This window comes from Strix aluco, chromosome 14 (genome assembly GCF_031877795.1).
Source record: "Strix aluco isolate bStrAlu1 chromosome 14, bStrAlu1.hap1, whole genome shotgun sequence".
NCBI lineage: Eukaryota > Metazoa > Chordata > Aves > Strigiformes > Strigidae > Strix > Strix aluco.
The window spans coordinates 15,836,674-15,861,220 of NC_133944.1; the positions used below are offsets into that span (position 1 = coordinate 15,836,674).

General features: G+C 41.2%; 1 long non-coding RNA gene across 1 annotated transcript in view; it reads right to left on the reverse strand.

Moving 5' to 3' along the window:
* The window catches only part of LOC141929881 (uncharacterized), a 29,285-nt gene extending 5,063 nt beyond the window's left edge, over positions 1 to 24,222 (reverse strand). Inside the window, exons 1-3 of the long non-coding RNA XR_012625128.1 lie at positions 24,091 to 24,222; positions 22,534 to 22,898; positions 1,075 to 1,213 (exon numbers count right to left, since the gene is read on the reverse strand). This is a non-coding gene — a long non-coding RNA (uncharacterized LOC141929881). The remainder of the gene's footprint in view (positions 1 to 1,074; positions 1,214 to 22,533; positions 22,899 to 24,090) is intronic.
* Between the last annotated feature and the right edge of the window lie 325 nt (positions 24,223 to 24,547).

Consider the following 24,547-nt stretch of genomic DNA (forward strand, 5'->3'; position numbering starts at 1 on the left):
TGTCCCAGTCCACTAAGAATCACTTACCCAGTTCTTCAAAATGATCCCACTGAAGTCAGTGGAACTCACTCAGCCCCTCACTTCAGTAGGATTTATGAGAGGCTTTAAATGCCCATCTGTGGAACTAAAGCCAAAATACAGTATTATCCTTCTATGACAGTCTGATATTTTTTAACATTCACCACTCCTCCTCCTTTTCATCCACATCACATTTCTCTTTTTTAACTGCTCATGTCCACTGGATATCTCCATTACACAAGCAAGGCCAACTGTCCTCAGGCAGGCAACGTGGGTTCACGCAAACATTACGATCCCATCTGAAACCTTAATGCCACTTGGGATGTTTACAAGTGCACCGAGATGTGCCACTCAAACCCTAACATAGAGAGGCTTCTGTTTAACATTTTAAACAATGTTAAGATCTAAAGGGGCCATCAGACATTCTGGTCTGAACTCCTACCGTCAGATTTTTACTCGGTTACCTCTATATCAATCCCCATACGTCCTAGTTGACTAAAACACACCCTCCTGAAATACTTCCAATCTTAATCTCTAAATGGAAAATCCATCATCTCCTCTCAGCAGTTTACACTAGCATTTATTACCTCACACTTAAAAAGCTCGTCTCCTCAATTGAGCTTGGCAGGCTGTCACTCCCACTCACTGACTTCTACTTCCCTTTGCTACACGGTGCTTTGGCAGTCTGTATTCTGGTCCCATGGAGGTGCTGGTACCCTACAACCTGGATGAGCTGGACTCAGAGGTATGAACAATTCTAACATTCAGAAACATGCAAGCAATCGCACGCATACATTCACGCCCTTCGCATGCCTTTTTACCGTGAAGGATTCATCAAAGTCCAGAATCAAGGACATCTCCTATGTTCCTCCTGAGCAGATCCAAATACATTCCTCTTCGGGGCACTCTCATAAGGAAATGATGACTAGTTTAACACAGAAAGCACTTGCCCACAGCTTTGAAGGATGGTTCTAATTTTAGGGCAACCCACTTACCAGATTTTCCATTTCCTCTCATTTAACCACACTCAAGTTCTGAAAGAAAAATATCACTCACCTCTCTTTTTAAAAAATTTCCACTATGGACTAGTTTCACTGCCCTCATTCAATCAAACTACTTGCTGACTTGAACAGGTATTTTTCTTGAGTAAGAAAGAATAAAGTCTTCATTTTCTGGACCTTCTTTGCAATGAATCCTGTGAAAATCAAAATAAATAATGTACACCAATTCACCTTTAGCAAGTCCAAAAGCAGTCCCCCAGAGTGGTAGCTATCAGCTTGTCTCCAGCCAGAACTCTTCTGTAAACATGACAATGAATAATCATCAATCTCTTACTCCTCTCTTACTCTATTGTGTGACAGACCCTTGATTATAGCTACTACATTATGAACGACTTCAGAGAATTCTACATGGCTAAAGCTGTGTTCTCCTCTGGACATCAAAGACAGTATTAAAACCCTGCTCAGGAAAGCTCCTCAGAAACATCTGCTGATGTTCTCCCTAACTGAGGAATGCTCTGTTCTAGACAGAGAGCACATAGCTTCAGGCATCCTGCAAAAATTGATACACCACTGAAAAGGGAAATATTTCCACCTGAAAAGTCCACCTCTCATTAAGCTCTGAAAAACTATTCAGATTTCTGTTACCTTAGCCAGACCTCTAGGATCCTGCAAAGTTCACCCATCCTTAGTAAGTTCCTGACCACTGAGGCTTGTGACAGAACAATGCTAATGCGGGATCACAAATTATGACTGTGTAACAGAAAAATGAACTAGAAACCACCCACTAAGGCACTGTACCACCAGCATCTTGCACCACAAGCAGAGCTGTAACATTTTAATTTTGTATGTATAGCATTTATGGGCACCCTTCGGGGATAAACATAACTCTACATGCTTCTGCAGTCAGCTAGGAAGGATGTCTATGCAGGTACCCCAAGGAGGGAACAACGGGGCAGAGTCAAGATCTGGGTTTGCACCCAGCAATGAATGATTCATAAGTTCTTTATGTGTAGGTAACATGAATCAATTCTTACATAGTAATTACTAGAAAATTAATGTAACTGCCTCTCTAGAGAATGACTGGAGAACACCGTTACCTTCTGCAGGTATGTAGATGTAAGCTAAAGCTAAGTATATATAAGAGGTGATGATACATATTATGATAGCGTATTTGGTTTAGACTTCTTTTGGAATATGTAGAGCCTTATTGATAGCCAACATCTTACAACATTACCTATTTGGAAAGTAATGCCTGGCACTTTATCAATTCTTAATAAAGCTCTGTGTTTCTAAGTATTACTGTTGACGCTGCTCTTGATTTTGCTTCAGCTGATTTTTGTCTAGGCTCAGCACTGTGGCTCGTCCATGTTTCCCCAGCTCCCTCAGGATTTGCAAATACAAATTCCTACCTGATGAGCCTGTTAAAAAATTAAGAACTGCATATGCAGCACTGTCCTTGTTTGTCCCCAGTCTGTCCATGAAACTAACACTGGTTCAAGATGCTGGGAAGGCACACGTGTGTACTAAAAGCAGAGGTTCCCAGATGAACATTGCTTTATCCATAAGCAAGTTATACTATCCTAAAACCATACTGTCAAGGTGTTACTACTACACTCAATTAAGCCCATATGTGCCATGCAGGGAAAGAATTTTCAGAGAATTGCATCTGTAAAGGCAAGTTTCTTCAGAACTTCACAGCCACATGGTGACGGAGAAAAAAAATGTAGATTTAAAACACCTCTCTGCCAAAACTTAAGCCTGTTCCGTACCTGTACAATAATTACTTGAGATGATTCTAAAGTATGACTGCATTTCAAGCAGAGTTTAATTATGTCACACGTGTCAATTGTCAAGAGCTGTTGTAAGCAATTCTGATACACAACGTCACAATTCTCAGTTATATCCTTAGACAATAGTTCCCTTTCTGCGTATCTCTTACTGACATCATGTCAGGTACTCCATGAGCCACGTTCCTCAGCCATGGGAGCTCAGCTGCTTTCCACTGATTTAGTTAACTGTGGGGATCAGGTCCCACGCGATTTTATGTTCACAAAAGTGTTCTGAAAAAAGGACATTTAAACTATTTACAATTCTTGTTGCAGCTTAAATCCTGTATAGTATTTTTGATGAAGCTTTATGACTTAAAAAATCCACAGTCTAAATAAAGGACTGCTAAAAAACCTCTGATTTGCCACAAAAATCGATCTTCCACTGCCCAATTCCATTCCTAATGAGAGACAATTCAGAAACCTACAGGAACATGGTTTATTGATTCATTCGCAAGTTGCTAAAGCCTGCTGCCTATGTTCCCTCCAATAAGACTAACCACATAGCGCTCCTCGTGTACTGAATTGCAGGAAAGATGATGACCCCAGATCTGTTCTGCTGGAAGTCCAGTGAGACTAAACATACCCAATAAATGTAAACACAGTAGCCACGAAGTTAATGATAAATGTGTGTAGGAGACAAAGAGACTTACATTTCCTCTTTATTATCCCTTCAGTTGAGCCACTGCCTTCTCTGTAATTTATTTACCCAGGACAGTTGGGCCCAGATGCATACCTGTTTTTTCATGGAGGTACTTGTTTTTCTCGATTTTGCAGATGGATTAAATAAGCCAGGAGGAGGCCAACCTACATGTGTGAGGTCACACAGTGAACTGTAATCTACACTGCAGCAGATGCCTGAATCCATTTAGGTTCAAGACCTAATTTGGCATAAACCTGGTGTGTAGCTGTATTGTACTGTATATTTCATAAACATATCTTTCAATAATGTCCTGTGCTTCTTATGAAAGCAGTAACAAGCAGTAAGAACAACAGAGCCTATATTGGGCAAGCTTTCCTATTAAATTCCACTAATGCATCTCAGCTGTGACCTGTAGTAATTTTGGTAACTTAATAAGGCCGACTGCCCCATAAGAATCTGTGATGTACTGTCTACCTGCAAGATACGAGGAAGTATGAGAGAGCAACTAGATACCAATATCACCTAGCAGTCGGAACACAACTGAATTTAAACAGATGTAAGAAAATACAGGAAGAGAAAACACATTATCAAGAATAAGAAAATCTGCTTCACATAGTCCTACAGGTTCTTTCACGTACCACCATTTCAACATTCATTTCTGTTACACCTGCTTGTCCTGCTTAAGGGAATATGCTGCACTCTGATTTAGTATCAGGCTTTACAGTAACTACAGTAACTACAATTATTCCCATAGAAATACTTTTTTAAGTATGGCATTTTCTCAGATTCACCCAGGTTTTGCCAGAAACCCAGTCTTCTGCCTTCTACCTTATGACACAGTAGGTTTTAGAAAGCCCAGTTCTCTTAAATCATTCTAATACTTGTCTTCCTTTACTATGTTTTTGGTAAGTGTGCACAGACCCAGTCAAGCATAACACTCTCTACTGCAAAACTCATCTGTTCACTTGTATTATGATTTCAGTCCCTTAGTGGCTTTAGTATGCTTCTATGTAGAGAACAGCTTCAGAAAGCAGCCTCTGCTCTCAGGTAGCTGTTACTTGGATAAATAAGGTAACAAGCAATTTACTGGTGCATAGAGGAATTAAAAGATTTTTTTTTATGCTCTTTAATATTTCCCTTAATTCTAAAATCAGCCAAAACCCCAGCATAAAAATCACTTTTCCTTTAGAATTGTCTCTCAGCAGGGTAGTGCGCACTGCCAAGTTATCGCTTTGTGCCATGCCGTATGTTCAAAGCCATCAGTATTCAATGTGCTAAGAAGTGACACTGAATCCCACAATCAGAAATAAAAATGAAAGTTTCAAAAAGATTTCAGAATTTAGATGAATATAAATAGCTGCTTTGAAGATGGAAAGCATTTTACAGATTTACATTTTAGTCTGTTTTGAATGGATAAACAGACGAAAATATGTTTTGTAAAGGAACAATAACATTTCCAGTTTAACACTTTTCACAGTTAGATCGTAAGAAATACTAGGAGACACAGAAAGAATTATTTATATTCACCGTACAAAAAACTCATGTTTCACTTCTGCTTATTACCTGAGCTCCTGAAAAGCATCTCATTTTATAACCTTAACAACTATTAATGTAAACCACAAGCTCTCTGCAAATGTACGTTCCCACCATCATTCACACTACCATCTTTCCCACCCAACTACAAGGATCCAAAACAATCAGGGCACTATTATTGTTCAGTCAAGAGATTCAGAAGGTTTATCAAAGGTTTTCTTTTCTTCTGAAAGACACATCTAACGTTGCCCAGCATTCATACACACTTAGAATTAAAAATGTCGAGAGCTCTGAAAGGAAAATTAATTGGAAAGATTCAGTCTCTAACACTGCTTCCTGTCACTTCACTCCTAATGACTGAAGTGTTTTTATAGTTTCTGTGTTCTCCTTTAGTGCTGTGTAATTTGATTTCCAAATCCCCCAAGAGCTCTGTGACAAACCTCCAGGGTGTTTCCAAGATGTAAAGGTCAGAGCTGAAGATGAAGATGGGGTGTGCGGAAGACAAGTCTCAGAATCTCTTGCTTCAAATCCGTCACTGACACAGAAACCAGGGACAATAAAGCACAATGGATAGCCTCTTAAAGGAAAAATCAATCCCGGTGGGAACTTCCTAAGGAAAAATCAACCTTGGTGGGAACCTCTTAAAGATCCTAGAGTAACTGCCAGCAGAATCCAAGTGACATTCCTCAAATCAAGGGAAGAAGACAGCTTTCCCAGAGATCTTCTGCATGGAAATCAAACAGGCTTCCAAATTTCTTGAATTTCTTGAACAAAAATCTTACACTGGGAAGCCCAAACAATGAGGGTCGCACGCCTGGCTCATGTACAACACTTGGTATAGAGGGAAATCCTACTGGACTCCTCCCTACCCCATCCTCCAAAGACATCTTTCCTCAGCCAGCTTCTTCACTGCCCTCACACCAGCCTCTAAATTCCTGACAAGACACTGCTATTTCAGTCTAGATATTATAGACCTTCCCTATGTTGGCTGGTTCCATTACTGTTAAAGAAATGTCAGCCAATCTCTATCTTAGGGTTCCCTAACAACTTTATTTTTTATTGGTTAATTGGTTAATTAAAATAATCACTTCTTAAAAACAATTGTACTACTAGTTAGTGGAAGAGGTATTCTAACTAGTAAAAAGTCTATAAAGAGAAAAATCGGTATCCTGCCAGATATATGTAGGGGGTGTACCTTCCAACATCATAAATTCCCTTTTGGGGACCTGAAAGAATTCTCTGCTGCTTTTGCATGATGTACTTCAGTTTTACCTTATTTGTTATTCTGTATTTAATCAAGTTCTTCCATAGTATAAACGTGATCACCATTATGCTAATCTCTTCACTAGACATGCAAATATATAAACATTTGTGTGCCAAATTATTAAGGTTCTGCCTATAATGTTATGCCCTTATTTACTATCTATATTTTATGTCTTATGGATTTCTAAAGATTTAAATTTATATCAGTGCTGTCACATATCTGCAAGCAGAGACAGTTTTATGAGCACTAAAAAAGCTGCAACACACAGCCACTAAATACTAATGACATAAATGGTATCCACTAATGGTCTCAATTTTTATTACAATGCAAAACTTCAATATATTGTAATTACCATTGCTCTCAGACTGAACCATACACACTGTATAACGCCAGCTTCCATCTCTATAGCATAAAATGGCATTATTTGTTGTATATAGTTCAGCCCTGTACTGCAGATGTTGACTGAATGCTCAAGTCAGCAGCTGTAGCTAAAATTCACTCTATTTACAGTGTCTTACTCTTAACTAATACCCTAAATTGTCAGATATGCCAATGCATTAGACATTTTTCAAAGCCTACTGCACTAATAGCATGTAAGTGTAGCACATGTCTTGTTGTACCTGTCAACAGCCAAGTAACTTTGCAAAGGTAAAGCATGTCAAAAAAGGAAGTTATCTTCTTATGCTTCCGCGTTAAAAAATCTTTAGTGAGCGATTCTTCTAAAATATTGCAATACAAAAGTGCATTCAACAGAACTTCCTCTCTTGGAACAGAGTTTCCATTTTACCTTTTTAAGGTTAAATTCTTCTAATTCATAATTAGAACAATGTCTCTTTCTATTTCAGCTATCAAAGAGACAAAAGCTTGCTCTTAGGACTTTGAGACAATGGAAACCTCAATGTTGTCCATAAAACTGGATGAAAAAAGTGTATGGCAAAATCCCTCATACATGAATTGGGGAGCAGTAAGGTTAATTTCATCTATGCATTTTACTTGCCAGAAACTTTCACCAAAAAAAGAGCTAAGTTCAGCTCTCAGACTTTCTCATGCTTGTTTATCTCACATAAAATAAGCCCAGTTATATTCCCTTCCATTGACTTCAAACTCCAGAAAGCTGGAAGTTTTGTTTGAAACAGGAGACATTTTTCCTATTTCCATGCAGCTGGGTAGTCATTTACACAAGGAAAACACTGGAGACAAACTAGGTGTCAGACTTGGTAGCATTTTACATGCGTTTTCTGACATAAGGCAGACAACAGAAACGTGCACACAAAATATTTTCCTTCAAGGGCTGGCTAGTGAGAACTGCAAAAACTAGAAGACATTAGTGTAATTATTACAGAGTTACCAAATACTCCTTGTCCTTACTTCACCTGAAAGCAGTATTTTCTTTAAACATTCTCACTCAGCTTACATAAATCTAAACATACATAACTGACTATGGAAGAACGAATGATGTAAAATATATAGAAAATAACACCAAAAGCTTACAACTGGGAATACTGGTATGGTATTACCTATTTCTTCATCTTCCTTTCTCTGCCAATAATTTTGAACATGACAAGTGCTTTCTAATGTAATCTGAACCCACTTCGGTGTTCTGAAATTTTGACTAAATAGGTTTTATCAAAGATCCCAGTTAACTGTGTCTGTTCTACAATTATAACAATAAAATACTCCAACTGAAAATTAAATAGCAGTTTAATTTCAGAATACAGGATTTCTCAAACGAACAAATTCTTTAGTTTAAATATTTGTAAGAAAATACAGCTTTTCTAAATAAGTATTCTATCTCATTTTCTCAACCAGAATGTAAAATAGCAGCTCATTTTTGCAATTCAAAATGTTGGAGTTTTTTCCTTTTTAATCCTCTCTACACATCTTAAAACTTGAAACAAGCCAGGCTGATTTCACTAACACAAAAATGAAGTATTTGAGTACATGAAAAGCATTTAATTTTTTAATGAATTCCCTGTTTTTATTGAAGAAACTGTTGGGTAACTATAACCCATTCTGAGGAGTATTTTTGAACATTTTGAAATGCCATCTTTGACAACCCGCATCGTTCACTGAAATTCTTTCTCCCTGCTTAACAATCACATTGTACCAAAAAAGGAAATGAGCTCTTTTAAATAAGACCTTGGACAAAATCTGAAGCATATCAACTTGAAAGAAAATGTCAACTTTGTTTAAGATTGTAAGTGTAATGCCTCCAATAGAAGAGTAGCAATAGGTCACAGGTCTGTTAACACCAAGCCAACAAGTTCCTGACCCATTTTTTTTTGTGGGTTGTTTTTTTTCTTTTATCCCCACTGACTTGGGGTTCACAAGTTTGCCCTCTATGCAACAGCTTTGGTGAAGTCCCTAATTTAGGAAAGCAGCTGCCCCAGAAATGCTGTAATGTCAAAGAGAGACATCTGCAGAGGCCAAGTCAGAGGGCGTCTGCATGAGAGTGCTCCCCAGCTCCTAATCCAGGTGTCTTAGATACCTGAGTCAGATGGTCTGAATCCAGCCCAGAATCTAAACTGTCTTCCCCTAAAAATCCTAAGTGAATCAGTTTTGTGAATAAGGATTTCTATTTCAGCCTAAAACGTGTACGTTCACTAAGGGCACTGAAAGAGAATACAGGTAACAGCCCAGCTGTCACCCAGAATCAGAATTACCAAGGTCTCCACAGATATTATGTGCATTCGTGTAGCACGGTGTCCCATGGGTTTCTGAACTCACAGACTTGACTGCTGTCTCTGGACAGCGTTCCCACCCTGTTGGCTCAAGTCTCTTCTACAGTAAAAAAGAATGAGCTCTTGTGGAGCACCTCTCTACCTGGTTACACACAGTGAAACCCTGCTCCTTCACTGAAACAATGTAAAACCCATGGAAAACAACAAGAGCCTTTCTGTACACTTCAACGGGTGGTTGATCAAGCCCTAAACTAAAAGCCTCTTGACTCCATTGCTTGCTTGGAATATTTGGCTATAGATAGTTTTGTTTTGTTTTCACATGTAAAGACACTACTTAAAAAGCACTCTAGGAAGGATGGTTGGCTGTATTTGCCTTCCCTCCAAAGGGAATGGGGTGGAATATTTACACCTAAGGCAATGGTTTTTTAAGGATGCTCTTATTATAAAAATACAATGAAACAGCTATAATATCAGTAAGGTTTAGACTTTTGTCTTGTAACCCTGCAGATGAATAGCTTCAACCTTTGAAAGAAACTGCAGTATGAATGTCTATTTTATTCCAGAGTTGTGTCTGAGCAGACTATTAGTAGAATACTGATAAATGCTACAACAGCTATTTTTTCCCACCCCTTCTGCTTTTATGCCATTGCCAATACCTATCCTTCCCCTGGTGCTGTCAGCTGATGGCCTGTCTCATAACTCTCAGGGTAACAGCATTAGAAGAAAAAGAAATTAAGTTCAAATAAAACTGCCAGGTAAAATTCAACATTACAAGATTATGGACTGTTTTCTGAAGCAGACACATATATGCAGAGTTATACCACTAATGACTTACAAAGAACTCACATATTAAAATTTAATTACTATAGTATTATTTAAGGGAAAAGATACTAAAGCTGATTATTTTTCTTTTTCTAGTAGCTCTGCTATTTTTAATGTCAAGTAATAGCTAACTTCATCTTCTCTACACGTTTCCTGAGGTCCATGTTTGTAGCACCATACACTGCACCACGTTCGCATAAAATCAACAGGTGTTATGAAATCTTTGTAAAATGTGCGTGTGGCTAGTAGGACATTTAACCAGGCCTTTGCAAATCTCACTAGACATTCTTAGGCACACAGTTGCACTTGTACAATTACCTTCTTTGTGTTTGCTCTTGTGAAGTAAATCTAAAAAGATAAGGAACTGCAACTGTTGGTACTGCGAGTTAAAATAAATCAATGAGAGTACGGAGAAGAACATGCAATATAAAGACTACACAATAATTACAAAGAAATCCAAAAAGCCAGGGAGAATAGATGAGTACTTGATTATGATACCAACAGCTTTAAATGATTAGTATAGAATTGTTTAGGTGCCTTTGTGAAGCAAATTAGTGAAGTTGTTTAACATGTAACGGCAACATTATCCATGCTATAACTTATGTCATGTATCTTAAAACCACAGTCAGATACTTCATTTGGATTGCAGCAACTGCTACCACCATCAGAAACAGCCAGCTCCTTAACTGGCTGTTTCACAGAAGCCAAATAATGAAGTGCCAGAGAACAAATACATTTTTTTGTTCCCCAAAGCAATGTCTTCAGTGAGTTAGGGGAAACAGCTGTGTCCCAGAGAAGCTTATAAGGCTGTAACTGATGTTTCATTTGCTTTTAAAATTCACATTTTCTATAGCTCCCAGACAATTAGGGTTGGAGCAAAAAAAAACACATGTAAAAGACACTAAGAGAAACAACAATCTTTTTTCCTCATAAATACTTAAACAAATTTGGGAAAGATTACAAACATTTAGATGTTTGTCCAGTCTTAACACAATTCAATCCAGCAACATGCTCTAGCATGTCCACAGTTAAAAGTAACAGTTTTACTGAATAATAAATATTTACCTTTTAAGATCATGGTGGTAAGTACTGTTGAAACATACACACATGCATCTTAGGAATAGCTAACAGTTGCTCATGGGTGGAAAGCTGTCTTAGTGAAGACAAACAATCTTATAAAAATGCTGTAATAAAACTAACAAGAAAACTTTGAGTGTAGTACATGTGAAGCAGGGTAGTCAAGGAAAATAAGAAAGCATGTGGCATCTTAGATTTCAGGAAAGCTGAGTCAGCTGTGGCTCTGTTAGTTGGAAGCCCAGACAACAACAGACATCAGAGGAAATCCTGCATGTCTGCACACCAAAAGAAATCTGACTAGTGGGAATTTCAGTGCACAAACAACAAAGAACTAGACCCTATAACTGTATTAAAATGCTATTATGGGACTGAAAAAAAATTAGCAATGCAAATGGCTGAATGCCAGTGAATGCAAAAAGTAGTCATGGTGAAGCAGGTAATCTAAGTGTATCTGGGAAGGCAGGCAAAACCAACAAATGGTACATAAAGCTGATGGAAATGGGGGGGGACTGGCAGTTAAGATGAAGAGGAAACAAGAAGAAGTGGGAACATTTATCAGGAGACTTACATAAGGTGATCTGTAAATATATCTCAACATTTATAAAAGGCAAGGATTTCTCCTCAGCTATTTTCTTTGTGTACTTATCCAGTTTTAGAGACCGACAGTTTTGGAGATTACATCATATGCATATTAGTCTTCCAACATACTCAAAGTTTTTTTTGACTTTTCCTGAATAACAAGAGGTATGTTTATGTAATTTAGTCTGATTCACTGTAATTCACAATCTTTGTCATCATATCAAATTCTTAAAGATACTGGGCATGTTTCCCATAGCACAACTATTTCAAAGAATGAACTAAACTGAGATTAAATAAACACGTGTTTTGTAACTGTAATGATTGCCCAAAGAGTCACCCAGAAACTGTATTTTAAGTTATAGAAATTTTCAGCTTCTCTTACAGAAGTCAGAGAGCCAGCACTTTTCACATCCCATGGCCGTTCACATTGATATCTGCTCAAAGAAAACTCAAAAACATTTGATTCTGCTAAATTAGGCTGACAGACTTTGCAAGCCACAATAAAGTAAGTATTTGTGGCATTAAGCTCAATTCTGTTGAAACCTGCTCTCCTTCACTTCCTCCCTGCGTGCTATGTGGAAGCGTAGTTGTATTCCTGTGTACACGAGTGGGATGCAGAAATGGAATGGCTAGAAAATGGCACTAAGTGAGAATACTGCTTCCCCTCAAATTTTCTCACCAACATTACCCCCTCCTACACTCCTCCAACTGCCACTTCTCCTTTACAGCGGCTAAAACCAGCAGTCATGCCCTCTCCAGAAAGAAGAGAGGTAATGAGGGCCTTGGAATATTAGCTGTGGTGACTCATAATCTCATAAAGTGTTCACACATGTCCCTGCCACCAGATTGTTCATGTGACCTCAGGAAAATCTCTAGTTCGCTCCCTTATCCCATCTTACTCATATTCATGTTGCAGACATGGCATTTGATCTTCTCCTCTCCCCATCTCCACGTTTAAAACTACAGGCAAAGAGAACAAGCCACCACAAACTCTGAACTGAGAGTCCACCAGCCAGCATCTGGTTACTTTTTATATTTGGTCTTTCCAATCTGAGTTCACAGTTGACAGTTTACCTGCTATAACTGGCCTTCACTCGGTATCTTTTTCACTTCCCTTCATATTTACCTTAAATCCCAAATATCTGAGATGTCTTAACTATGGGCATGAATTAGAATAGATTTAAAGACATCTGCACAATGAAAGTTAAGAGCTAGGGATTTCTTCACAGAGCTGTGTGGTAAGCTGTAAGAAGCCGAATTAAATGCAACAGTAAAGCAGAGCTGAACTTTCAGATGCATCCTCTCCGCTTGCTATGTCTCTCCTAGCAGTAGAGGTGCTGCTTGAAAAGATAAAACTTAACTAGATGATATAAACTAACTTTACATAAGCAGTTATGACCTAAACAAAGTTTGAGCAGTACAGAGCCTCTGGGTACTCTTGCCCCAGCAAGACGTTTTGAGTTTAAATTTAGATTTTTATTGCCCTTGGAATGCTGAGATAAACTTTCAGTCCCACTGGTGCAACTCCAGGAAGAGACTATATTAAATTTTGCTGTTTGTGAAGGAGTGCGCCTTCCTTCTATTCATTACCGGGCATGCAAGCCACATAATAAAGCTGAGCTGGTTTTATTCTTATACAATGTACACCTTATTACGGCTAGCAGAATTCTGCAAGAGCAGTTCATATTAGCAGGTGGTATCACGCAAGAGCTGAGAATTACATCAGGGGTCTGTGGGGTTGAAAACACAGACCTGACACACACCAGGGCCTACCAGCAAATGGCACAGATTTTGTTCTTTACGTCTCTAGCCTGGGATAGATATCTCCAATTTTTCTGTTTCCACAGAAGAACATTTAGAAGTAACTCAAACACAAACAAATCAGCTTACTAAGACAGCATTGTGAAAACACAACAGCAAAACTAAACACCTCAGTTTTGAAAAGCCAAACCAAGAATTTGCTTATTTGACAAGGAAAAAAGTCTTGAATACCCTAATGCTAGTAACACACATTAGTCTTAGGTGCCTAACATTTTACTAGCAAAAGAATTGTTAAGCCCAAGTAGAAGTAACAACTCTGACTCAGGAACAACGCAATATACTAATAAAATTTAAAATCTATTGTTTTGTCTAAGGTTTCTTTGTCACTTCTCAAACTGAGTCTGTCATTGAGTCAAAACAGTTTAGTTAACTGGAAATGGGAAAACTGCAACCCTTCTCTTACAAGTCACAAAGAAAGATTCACCCATTGCATCACTTAGGTCATGTAACTGCAAGCAGCATTCCTTCTTTCAAATGTAACAATCCGTAATGCTGCACAGGCCCTAGGCAGAACTTTTAAGGTAGCAGTTGTATTATGCAATAAAGCAGATTCTTACATGAGAACTGATGTAAATTATCATTTGCTTCAATTAAAAAAACCCTCAAAGTTAGGCAGATTCCAATAACCTGAAAATAGTCTTTGGGGCAAAATAATGATAATCATCCCTATCACAAAAAAACTAAACATAGTATAGCTCTTGATCCAACTTGTCATTATCTTATTGATGTTCTCTCACCAAATCTCATTCACTTCTGTTTTTATTTAAAGCAAAAGGCCGTAAGCCTTCAAGGCACAGTGCCCATGCCACAAGTTGTAGGTCCACACTGGTGGCAGAAACAGTTCCCATTTTGGGGAAAATGGACAAGGGTTATCCAGATCTTTACGCTGGTAACAGCAGCTGCAGCTGGTATGAAGTGCAGCATTAACTGCACACAGAGCATGCAACACTTCATCGATACAGCTCTTCATTGCATTATTTGCTTTTCAAGGTGGTATGGGAGGGAATCCCTATGGTTTTAATCACATTTATCATAGGACAAGAGAATTTGTGATCTAACCTCTAACACAGTAAAGTTTAAAGGGGAATCTGTCGTTTTGACTGATCATTTTTGAGATTTATATTTTGTGGGTTTTGGTGGGGTTTTTTAGAGAGGAAGTCTGAAGAAAAAGCCGAGAGGTTGTTTGTTTATTTTTTAAACACTGTCTCGGCAATAAGTCAAACTGACAGTGCTTCTCTGATACCCTTTACCCAGTGATTATTTTCTCTTTCTGCATGCAACATAGACCAACTTTGTTTAAAATTCCCTTCCTCTTCACTTCCTAACCTATTCAGCTAGAACTGACTTAGATAAGGTTCTCTTTTGTTGGTTTTGGGGGCTTCCTCCATCTTTTGGCTTCACTTTGAGATCTTTCCAAAGCTGTTTTTTTCCAGAATAGCCTATGATTTGCAGTTCTGGCCCTGGTCCTTCCTCCTCTTCTACAGTATTTTGAAGTTTAATTTTATACCTTTCATAAGGCTTTTGATTTTATTATGTTTTTTGTAACTCCTACTGCTGTCTTTATGCTTTTATAGATATTGATAACACTATGAATTACATTATACTGTTCAGAAATAAAGCTCGCTATAATTGAAACTCACTGCCATTTTCTTCCAGTTTTTGCAAGGGGTTGAGACTCCCTATGAATTTATTCTAAAATCTACTTTAATCCTCCTGCTGGACTGATGTTTCCTTTCAGAAAAGGAGGACACTGTTCCAGCCAGAAGAAATGACATAGCATGAAGGAAAAGAGGAAAAGAAGTCCTGAGTCATGAAAGCAAAGAAGAAATACAAGTGATACAGAATTGAGAGAAGATTAAACTCCACAAACTGGAAGGGACAGAAAAGTAGGCTGGAGCTCTAATTGAAAGGAAACTGAGGACTGAGTCCACGTAAGAATTAGGTAGATCAAGGAGGGAGAACTTGACCAAGGGAGAGCTGAACTAGAAGATATGTCTCACCTTTTAGCTCTATTCATTATCTACCCTCTGTCTTCTGTTCCCAGTGAGAGCTGGGAGCCCTTCTGACAAACCTTCTCTGGTCACAGTCAATGTTGAAGCTTGAAAGCAAAGCCTCTGGGACAGGAGCTGCCCTCAAAAGGTCACACAAGCACTACCAGGGCATAGTGATGGAGCTGCATTGTCCTTCAAAGGGTGGGATGAACACCTGGGCTCCAAGGAACATAAGTTAAGTCAGTCTTGTTCCCACATCACCGAGAAAAGGAAAGATCTATACCTAAAGTTTGCAAGTTGACATATTCTGTGAATAAGTGCTTCCCTTCTTTCCTGATACTCTGAAAATCTGATTGCTGTGGAGGCAGAAAAACACTGCTAAGAGCTAAGCACATCGCAGCTGTCTCAGTAATCAGAATGCCTAATACAGCCATCAATAACTAACCACCGTCCAGGATCACAGACCACAGCCTGCTTGCCTCACCTGTGTGCAGCCTGGCTGACTCCCTGCAGACCTTTTTGTCAATTAGAGAAGCTTTTTTTTTTTCCTCCTCAGTAACTGGTTCATTAACCTCCTTTCTACACCTATACACCATTTTGGAAAACCCATGTTTACAGTAACTGAATGCACTGTGCACTCATCAAAAGGAGTGTTACAGTGTTAAATCAGAGCCCAGTTATAGAATACACTACTTAATCTACCATTCTTAGCCATTCTGTAGTGTGAGGTTAACAGCATTTAAAACACAGCAATACCAACTAAAAAAGTTGAAAAGGGCACTATTTTCTCCATTATTCCCATGGACATTTTAATGCACAATTGCATTAAAAAAACCTATGATCTTTTAATATTCATGCTTCTGAATGGGATGCTAAAATGTAAATCCCTTTGAGCATCATGGCTATACTTTAAAGATGAGTCCAGCAATAAAAAAATTTCCTATGGATAATTGATATATTTTCTAGTAGTTGGGAATAAAAGAGAATACCCTAAGGTATGACAAGTTTGTGGTATAGGTGATATATGATAGTAATTGACATCCTAACAATAGGAGACTGTAAAGATACCCTAAAATTATTTTCTTTTCTATTTGTTCCCTATCTGCTCTCCCTCCTCCGTTTCTTCAGTGAGCTAGATTTGCCAGCAAGGCAATTTAATCTTCCGGGGATAAAGAAAGTCTTCCTTGTCTAAGAAAAATAAAAACTTCTACTGGTCAAGGACAGAAAGCCCAAGAGGAGGAATTATCTACTGACAGTGAGCTATGTTTTTTTATCTCTAGGAACGGAAGCAGCAGTATTCTGGAAGAAATAACATTGATTTAGCTAGAATGTAAGAAAGACATCTTCTATTTGATGTATGTTGCTTTCTGGACAAGGGTAGGACAATAGCTTGTATTCCCTGAACAAAATACTTCCTACTGTGTTTTCACTACCATTTAGTGAGAAGTATTTTATTCCCTTGTAACATTAAACTCTGAACCATGAGAAACTTCATGCTCAGTCATGAACCTGGATGGGTGTTTATTTAAGGAACAACCAATAGGGTAATTATTCTGGGCTCCTACACCGTTACTGGGAGAAAGAAGAGTCACACTCCTATCCTGTACAGATGATAGAGTAAACCATGCCAGCCAAAGAAACAGGTACAGTTTATCTCCTCGGTAAAACAGGCACAGAAACCAAACCTCAATACTCCATAAATTTACAATTCAGAGCAACTTTTTTTTCGTTGTTGTTGTTACTGCACTTAACAACATAGCAGTATGCCAAGCAGGGTCAATAAAGTAATGTTTAATAAAGTAACTTATTAATCAAAGAAACAAGTTTACTAACTTGGGCTTAAATGTAAATACAGAACACACCTCCACATCTGTCTTCCTTTCTTTACAAGCACACATTTGCCATCTTGTCAAGATCCACCTTAAAAGTAGCTGACTTGCCTGTGATTCCTTCTAAAAGAATGTTCCAGTTTTTAAAAGGCCACTTCTATCTGCTGGTCTAAATATAAAACAACCCTCTTCTATTATCTAGCCTGCAGGTATACATGGCTGGTAAAACTTATGCTTAAGTGCTTTAAGAACATGAAGCATCTTGTTGCATTCAACTGGATGAACATATTTTTCACATCAAGCACATTCTTAAGTGTTTTGCAAAACTGTAGGCTTCGCAACAAAATAACTATATATATCAGTATCTATCACTTCCTGAGGAACCAATGAGAGATGTGGGTAGCCAACACTTCAGCCAGAATTAACATATTACTGGTTTCCAGCAGAGATCCTAATACTGTATATCAACAGGGTTCTTCTAAACAAGAAAAAAAAAAGTTAGAAAAGGAAAAGCACAGCATGAACGACCTGTGGAGAAAACTGGAAAGGGCTACCAAAGGAAAGAATTATTTTAAGTTAATCTCAGAGATGACAGGAAGTAGATACACAAAGAGGCAGGCACAAACTGAGTTAACACAGCAGAGAGGGTCTCCACTGGATTGGGAAGGCTGAGGTATTGGGCTTTATGAGAAGAAAGATGACTAAGCCAGTTAAAACTGAAAAACTGCACAACTTGTAGAGGAAACTTGGCAGATGAGCAACTGCATCAAAAGGAATGTACAAAAAAATGTCTCAAGATAAAGGACTGTACTTTTACAGCACATTACCAATGTTGCAGGCAAAGATGTAAACTGTCACGGCAAAGGGTTTAAAACCTTCCTACAAGTGGTCGTGTGTGGCCAGACCTTACCTTGCTTGCTCTACAGTGCTTAATGCTTCCTACCATGTAACAGTCCCTTTGCTTCAAGCCTGCAAAAATGCTTTCTGGCTGCACAGATGCAGCAAGTAGTATCTTGCATTCTTCCTCTGACCCCAAGAATAGACACAAGGTTAGCCTGCAACCTGGCTGTGGTGTAACAGGAGGGAAATCTCCACAAACTGCAGAGGTAAAGGGCTGAGTCAGACAGGAGCTCACTCAGCTGCACTATGTACAATAGCCTTTGTGCGGAAGTATTCATTAGACTTAGTGTAGATACAGTAATACAGAAAGTGTGGTATGGTATGTTGTCACCGTTAAGATGTGACAGATATATTCAGAAAATATATAGTCACACAACTTCAAATTAAGAGGATACATGTGAAGTCAACCTGAATAAAGAGCCCTCCTTTCTTTGGAACATACTGACATTAATAGCACTAATCAGACCAGCTCCTAATCAATTCAGAAACAACATCCCAACATTGCATTTGCAACATCTTCCAGCTTTGTTCAAAACATATTACAATAAGGGGAACATTAAAAACACGCTTAAACACTAAACTAAAATTATCATTCTGCAGTTGATCTGTGGTTCTACAGGACTAATTTATCTTCCCAGCTGCTGAAGCATAACCAAAGGGATTTGGCTGCATTACCACTGTTACTAACATAAAGCGGTCATGACCAAACCTGCGGGTATTGACTAGTTGGCCTAGAGAACCCGAGCATCAGTTTGCCTGGTTCCAGAGGAGCCAATACTACCTTATACTATGACCAATTCAGCCATAAAAAGACACAAAAATGCATCAGAAACAAAAACTGTATTTCTGTGTTCTCCGCATTTCTGTACACACTTGTTTTGTCTTAAAACATCTCCAGACCAATTCAACTATTTCCTTTCCCACACAGAACAAGTATTCAAGTCTTCTAAAAGACACATGGTAGACAGAGGGGAGACAGTTCCCTTATAAAATCATCTACCATTTCAAGACAAAATAATAATGGATGTTGTTCAAATAAATACCTTACTGGATATGTCATGTTTCAATGCTTTTAACTGTTTTTCTTCTTCTTCTGCATCTTTAATAAAATATTACAAATATTTAAAGCAGGAAAAGTTTGTCACAGGACTAGAACAGGTTATGTACCCAAAGCCCTAGACTGATGGAACTTAATGTGACCATCACCAGATAACACTGGACAGTTTTGACCCTGTAACATTCAGTCATTTTCAAAAAAACTAATCTAGACATTTTAGTTTTTGGACAACAGCATCATTCTACCATGTGTTTGCCACTGAAACTATTAAATGCTTCTACAGTTATCCAGAAGTTTTATATGATCTTGAAAACATGGCCAAAGGAACTCAGTTGTGTTACATAAGGCCACAGGACAAATTAAAATAAAACAGGAGAAGAAATATGGAAGCATTTCTTACAAAGTTCTAGTCATCCAAACAATCTTTGTCTCATGCAATTGTATCTACTGCATGCAACAACTGAGGTAACAGGACTGGGACGTATTTCTGTAACAACTCTGTTTCCTGGCTTCTGTCATAAGATCCCACAGGCAAAGTAAGTCACAATAATTTGCACTGAAACACAGCTATGCAAGTTTACATCAGCAGAAAAACCTCATTTAACAACCCACTGGAATTTAAAACTGTTCTTGAAAACTGAGCCCTGGCACCTCTACTTTAATAATGAAAGATCCTGCTCTTCCTGTTACAGAGAGAAGGTGATTTTTCTCTCAACATACCTGTTCCAAAGTCCTTTCTAGTCAATGAAGGCTTTTCACTATGTGTATCAGGAAAATAAATACGACTTTCACAGGTCAAAATGTTATGTTAAACACTAGTGTTTTAAGACTCACTGATTTCCTAGCTCAGCCAAGGCAAATAATTTAATTCTGAGTTTGGTCAGAACTGTGCAATTTTTCATGTACACGATAAGAAAAATGCAAAGCTGGTAAGTTTATGTATATTAATGGTGGTCAATTACTAGCAGGGCTCTCAATTAGCTTAATCAAGCCACAAGAGGGACCTGGGAATATTGCTGAAAACTGAGTGAAGATCTCTGCTCAATACATCACTACAAGAGGTTGACCACATGACAAACTGCATGGCTACCTGGATTCGTATTTCTGTTATGCATGTAATAACTGCTGAGCCTCATCTCGCTATTCTGGAAAGAACTGGTCCTGCCATTTCAAGAGAGGCGTTTCAAAACTAGAGGCTGCAATCCTCTGGGTTCTAAGAACAATCAAGCCTTTGGAAAGGCTCTTCGAAGACTAAAACAGTGAGATTAATCACTCGAAAGGAGATAACAAAGGAACAATAAAACCAGATTAAAAAGAGAGACATCAGAAGCTTCTCTTTCCCCACACCTCAACCAACGAATCATAGGGAAATTCAGCTCTGTTGACAGACAGGAAATACAAAACCACATACAGAAATGATAAAAACATTCTGAAGGGAGTTGTAGATCCATGTCAATCAATAATTTTAAAACCTGACTTAACATATGCCCCAGAACTTGGGGAGAATCAAAGTAGGAAGGAGAACTGACCCATGAAATTTCAAGTCCCATAGACCAGATTTTAACAATTATGAGATCAGGAATAATACCACATGCATGGGAAAGAACAAAATACTTCTCCATTCTTTCAGTGGAAATGGTATTTATCAGGTCAGCAGATCAGGCAGTCTGACCAATACCCTGCAGTGTTTTACATTAAATTTTGAAGGAAAGAACTGTTGGCCTGAGCAATATGACTTTTTTTTTAAGACTCGGCACATTTATTTGATAACAGAGAGATAAATATAGAACTGTGACAGCAACACCAAAACAACTATCATGCAATTAGTGGCATGGGGTTTTTATTAACAGAAAAGGTTCAGGATCATGTTCATTTTCACTACAATATTTATCTTTTCAAAAGGATTATTTACTACTGACAAAACTAGGAAACACTGCCAAGTATAGAAGCAGCTCAAGGAGGATGCCCCTGACTTGAATGACCCTGAAGCCTATAATATCAAAAGCACATTAAAATTTATTAGCATGAAGTGCAACAATGAAATAACAATTTCCACTATAAACTGGATGACTATTAATTGCAAACAAAGCAAGAGTCCTCCTGTAATCCTCTAGTCCTTGAATAAGTGTTGCATAGACAAAAAAAATAAAAATAGCACTACTGCTGGATGTCTCTGGCAAGAAATTGTCAACACTTCTGATTGAAAATGTAACTGAAGTTGATGCACTGGTATTTCTTCTAACATACCATACACAACAAATTACCAATACAAATGACAATTATTCACATCTTCTGTTTTCATCTTGCTCAAACTCTTCCAATATCTCTTCTTCAGGTCTTCTTTCTTCTGATAGCTTAGCACCATTTCAGAGTCTCCCCCAATGACTCTCCAAAATACAGCAGGGAGGCACAAAAGAGAAGGTATGAGGGTAAGATCAAAACATGTATGACTTGCTACACTACAGTAGAATAAAAGTTAAAAGGTCACTAATAACAAGAGTGCTGGTAGCAGCATTCCGAGAGGAAGACTCATGACACTGAACCCATTTTTGTTAGCAACCTAGGCATGAGAGGCAGGAGACCCTTGGGAATTTTTTTGCAAGTCTAGCAGCCTGTGCAATGCTAGAACCATTCTGCAATAGTTCCACAACTCCCTCCTGAGGGAAAATTCCCCAAACACAGCTTTTCAGCATCCCATATACATCCTGAGTTCCAAAGAGCAACTGTTTCATTTTAGGAATCTCATACTCTTAAGAAACTAAATGCAACTGGTGAAACATAACGTGGATCATTACCACATCTCCCCACCAACACAGGTATAAAGCAAGGGCAAACAGCATCATCTTCTTCACTTGTCCAACAGAAGGGTCAAAGTTGCCATGGGGAGAAGAAGGTGCAGGAAGTGCAGCTAATTCAGATATCCACAGCACAGGCAACAGAGCCTCAAGTCCACACTGGGTTTCCAGCAGGAGTGTTGACAGCAGAGAGGAGCAAAGCCCCAAGACACAGGGACTGATTACTGGTAGCCCTGCCCAAGCCCTCTTCTCCCACAGCAAGGCACACAGCTTGTTTCACTCTCCACAGAAACACAAGGCCTCTTTCTTTCCAGGCAAGCAACAAGAGAGGCCTTTTGGCAACTCTTAGCTGGCAAAGTATACACCGTGCTTCCCTGACTGACCCTGCCCGAGAAGAGGCAAGAAAAGTAATTCTGCAAGCCCCCCCTCTCCAGGATTTCTGCACTACACGGGTTCCCACAGAACCTGAGCCTCCCCCCTCTCCCCCTGCACATGCCACTGGAGGTGCTTCCAGCAAAACGCTCTGGTAACTCCCCTCCCAGACCACCTTTCCATTTAAGCCGAAAGGACAGTCCCAGAGGTCACCCTCAGGCACACAAGCTGCTTCGACTTGCTCTCCCAGTACTGCCCCCCCCTCCCTGCCTCCAAAATCCCACCTGGTGGCTGGCCCACACAGTCCCGCCCTGCTCCCCTTACCTGTTGCAGCCCTTCACCCTGCTCCAGCCCGGGCTCTCCAGCACTTGCAGTCTCCATCTCCCCCTCCCAGCAAGGATCAGGGCAGCGAGGCGGGCAAGCGCTCCCTGCCAGGGGCGGCACTGCCGCGGCCGTCCAAGGTTCTGCAGCTGAGCTAGCTGCTCCCTCTGACCCCGCAGGAAGGCGCAGCTCTGCCCTCCGCTCGGCAGCGGCTCAGCCTCCGAGCCGAGCCTGCCTCCGAGCCGAGCCTGCCGCCGCGCAGCCGCCGGCGGGGGCTGGAGGGAGCCGGCTGCCCGGCCATGCACGAAGCTCTGCTGCTCCTCGGGAACGGCCTCTTCCAGGCGAACTTACTGGGCTTCGAGCTGTACCTGGGGGGCAGAAGAGGGGAAATTATGTTTTGCAGCATGCATTAACTATTCCCAGAGTTAACTGCATTTGACATTCTCTTCTTTTGGACCAAACTCGCTGTCTCCTGCTGGAGTTCTTAATCTTTACATTCACATCGTCTGTGCAGAAGCGAGTTGGTTTGTTTCTCCCTTTCCACCCCCTCACCCCCACACGGCCTCCCTAAAAACCCAACAATTAAAAATGTGGATTTTTTTCCTTTAATTCCCCTACATTGTGTAATTATATTCACATTAGAAATCAATCAACTCTGGTCATTACCATTAGTGATATGCTCATAAACCAAACACTAGTCGTGCTAATGAACTGAATGAAACATAATTTCTTGTTGTGTAAACTGATGCTCAACGCTAATCAGCAATAAATTCAATCAGACATTATTTACATCAACTGAAGAACACATTAAAGCCGGGTAAAGGGCAGTAGCTGCTCACGTCTGGGGAAGCACGGGCCCATGCCCGGGAGCAGGCTCAGCTGTACCGCGGCTGCAGGGGCCGAGGCCGCTGGAGGCCTGAGGGGACGCGGCCTCCCCGCGAGGGATCCCTCAGTGGCGGCGAGCGAGGGGTCGGCGGGCCAGGGCCCCGCGCTGCGGGTGGGACCGGCCGCCCCCGGCCCGCCGCCGTCGGGAGCTCCCGCCCGCTGCTCGCCGGTCGCGGCGGGGCCGCGGCCGCCCTCGGCTTTGTTCGGCGGTGCCCGAAGCCGGACCCGGCTGCCCGTCCGGAGGCCGCGGCCAGCTCCGCCGCTCAAAAAAATGGCGGCTGCGGCCTGCGGGCGCGGGGCAGCCTCAGCAGCCAGGTAAGCCCCTCCGAGGGCGGGCGGGCAGAGCCGGCCCCGGCGCGCCTACCCGCACGGGCCGCTCGCACCCGGGCCCTGGTTCCTCCGGCTTGGCCGCCCCCTCGGAGCGTTCTCCTCGTGGGAAACGCCCGGGGTCCTGCGGGTCGCAAGGCCCCGCATCGCGCCCTGAGGAAGATGGCGTCGCCTCGCCCGCCCGCCCAGGTGCGAGCCCCGCGGCGGCCGGGAGCACCGCCCGGCCCCGCCCGCCGCGCCGGCGGCCCCAGCCCCGTCCCTCGCTGAGGCCGCGCTGCGAGGCGAGACGCCCGCTAAAACAAAACGCTCCCTTGACACTTCCCCGCCTTAAACACGGGGCGAACCCACCGACGGCGCGCGGAGACGGCTGCAAGAACGGGTGCGCCGGGACGCGCCGTCCTGCCCGCCTCGTCGGGGCACCGCTGGCCCCCGCGGCGCTCCCGCTCCGCCCAGCCCCGCCCTGCCGGCGGCACCCGGCCCTGGGGAGGCTCCGCTTTAACGGCTCCGCTCCGGCTGCCCGCCGCGCCCTCCGGCCACCCCCGTTGGCTCCTCCGCGGCCTTTCCCCTCTCAGGGCCGGCCCCTCTCTTCTGACCGCGGGGGGGCACCGGGGTGATGGAGAGGTTTGGGGCTGTTTTTAAACACAGTCCGTCTGCTGAAGTAAATCACCCGGCGGCAGCCCCCCTCCCGCGGCCGCTCACACACGCTCCCCTTCGTTTCCAGACCCCGCGGCCGGGCAAGCTCCGGGCGGAGCCGGGGCGGGGAGGCAGCGGGGCCCGCCCGCCGCTCCGGGGAGCCGGAGCAGGA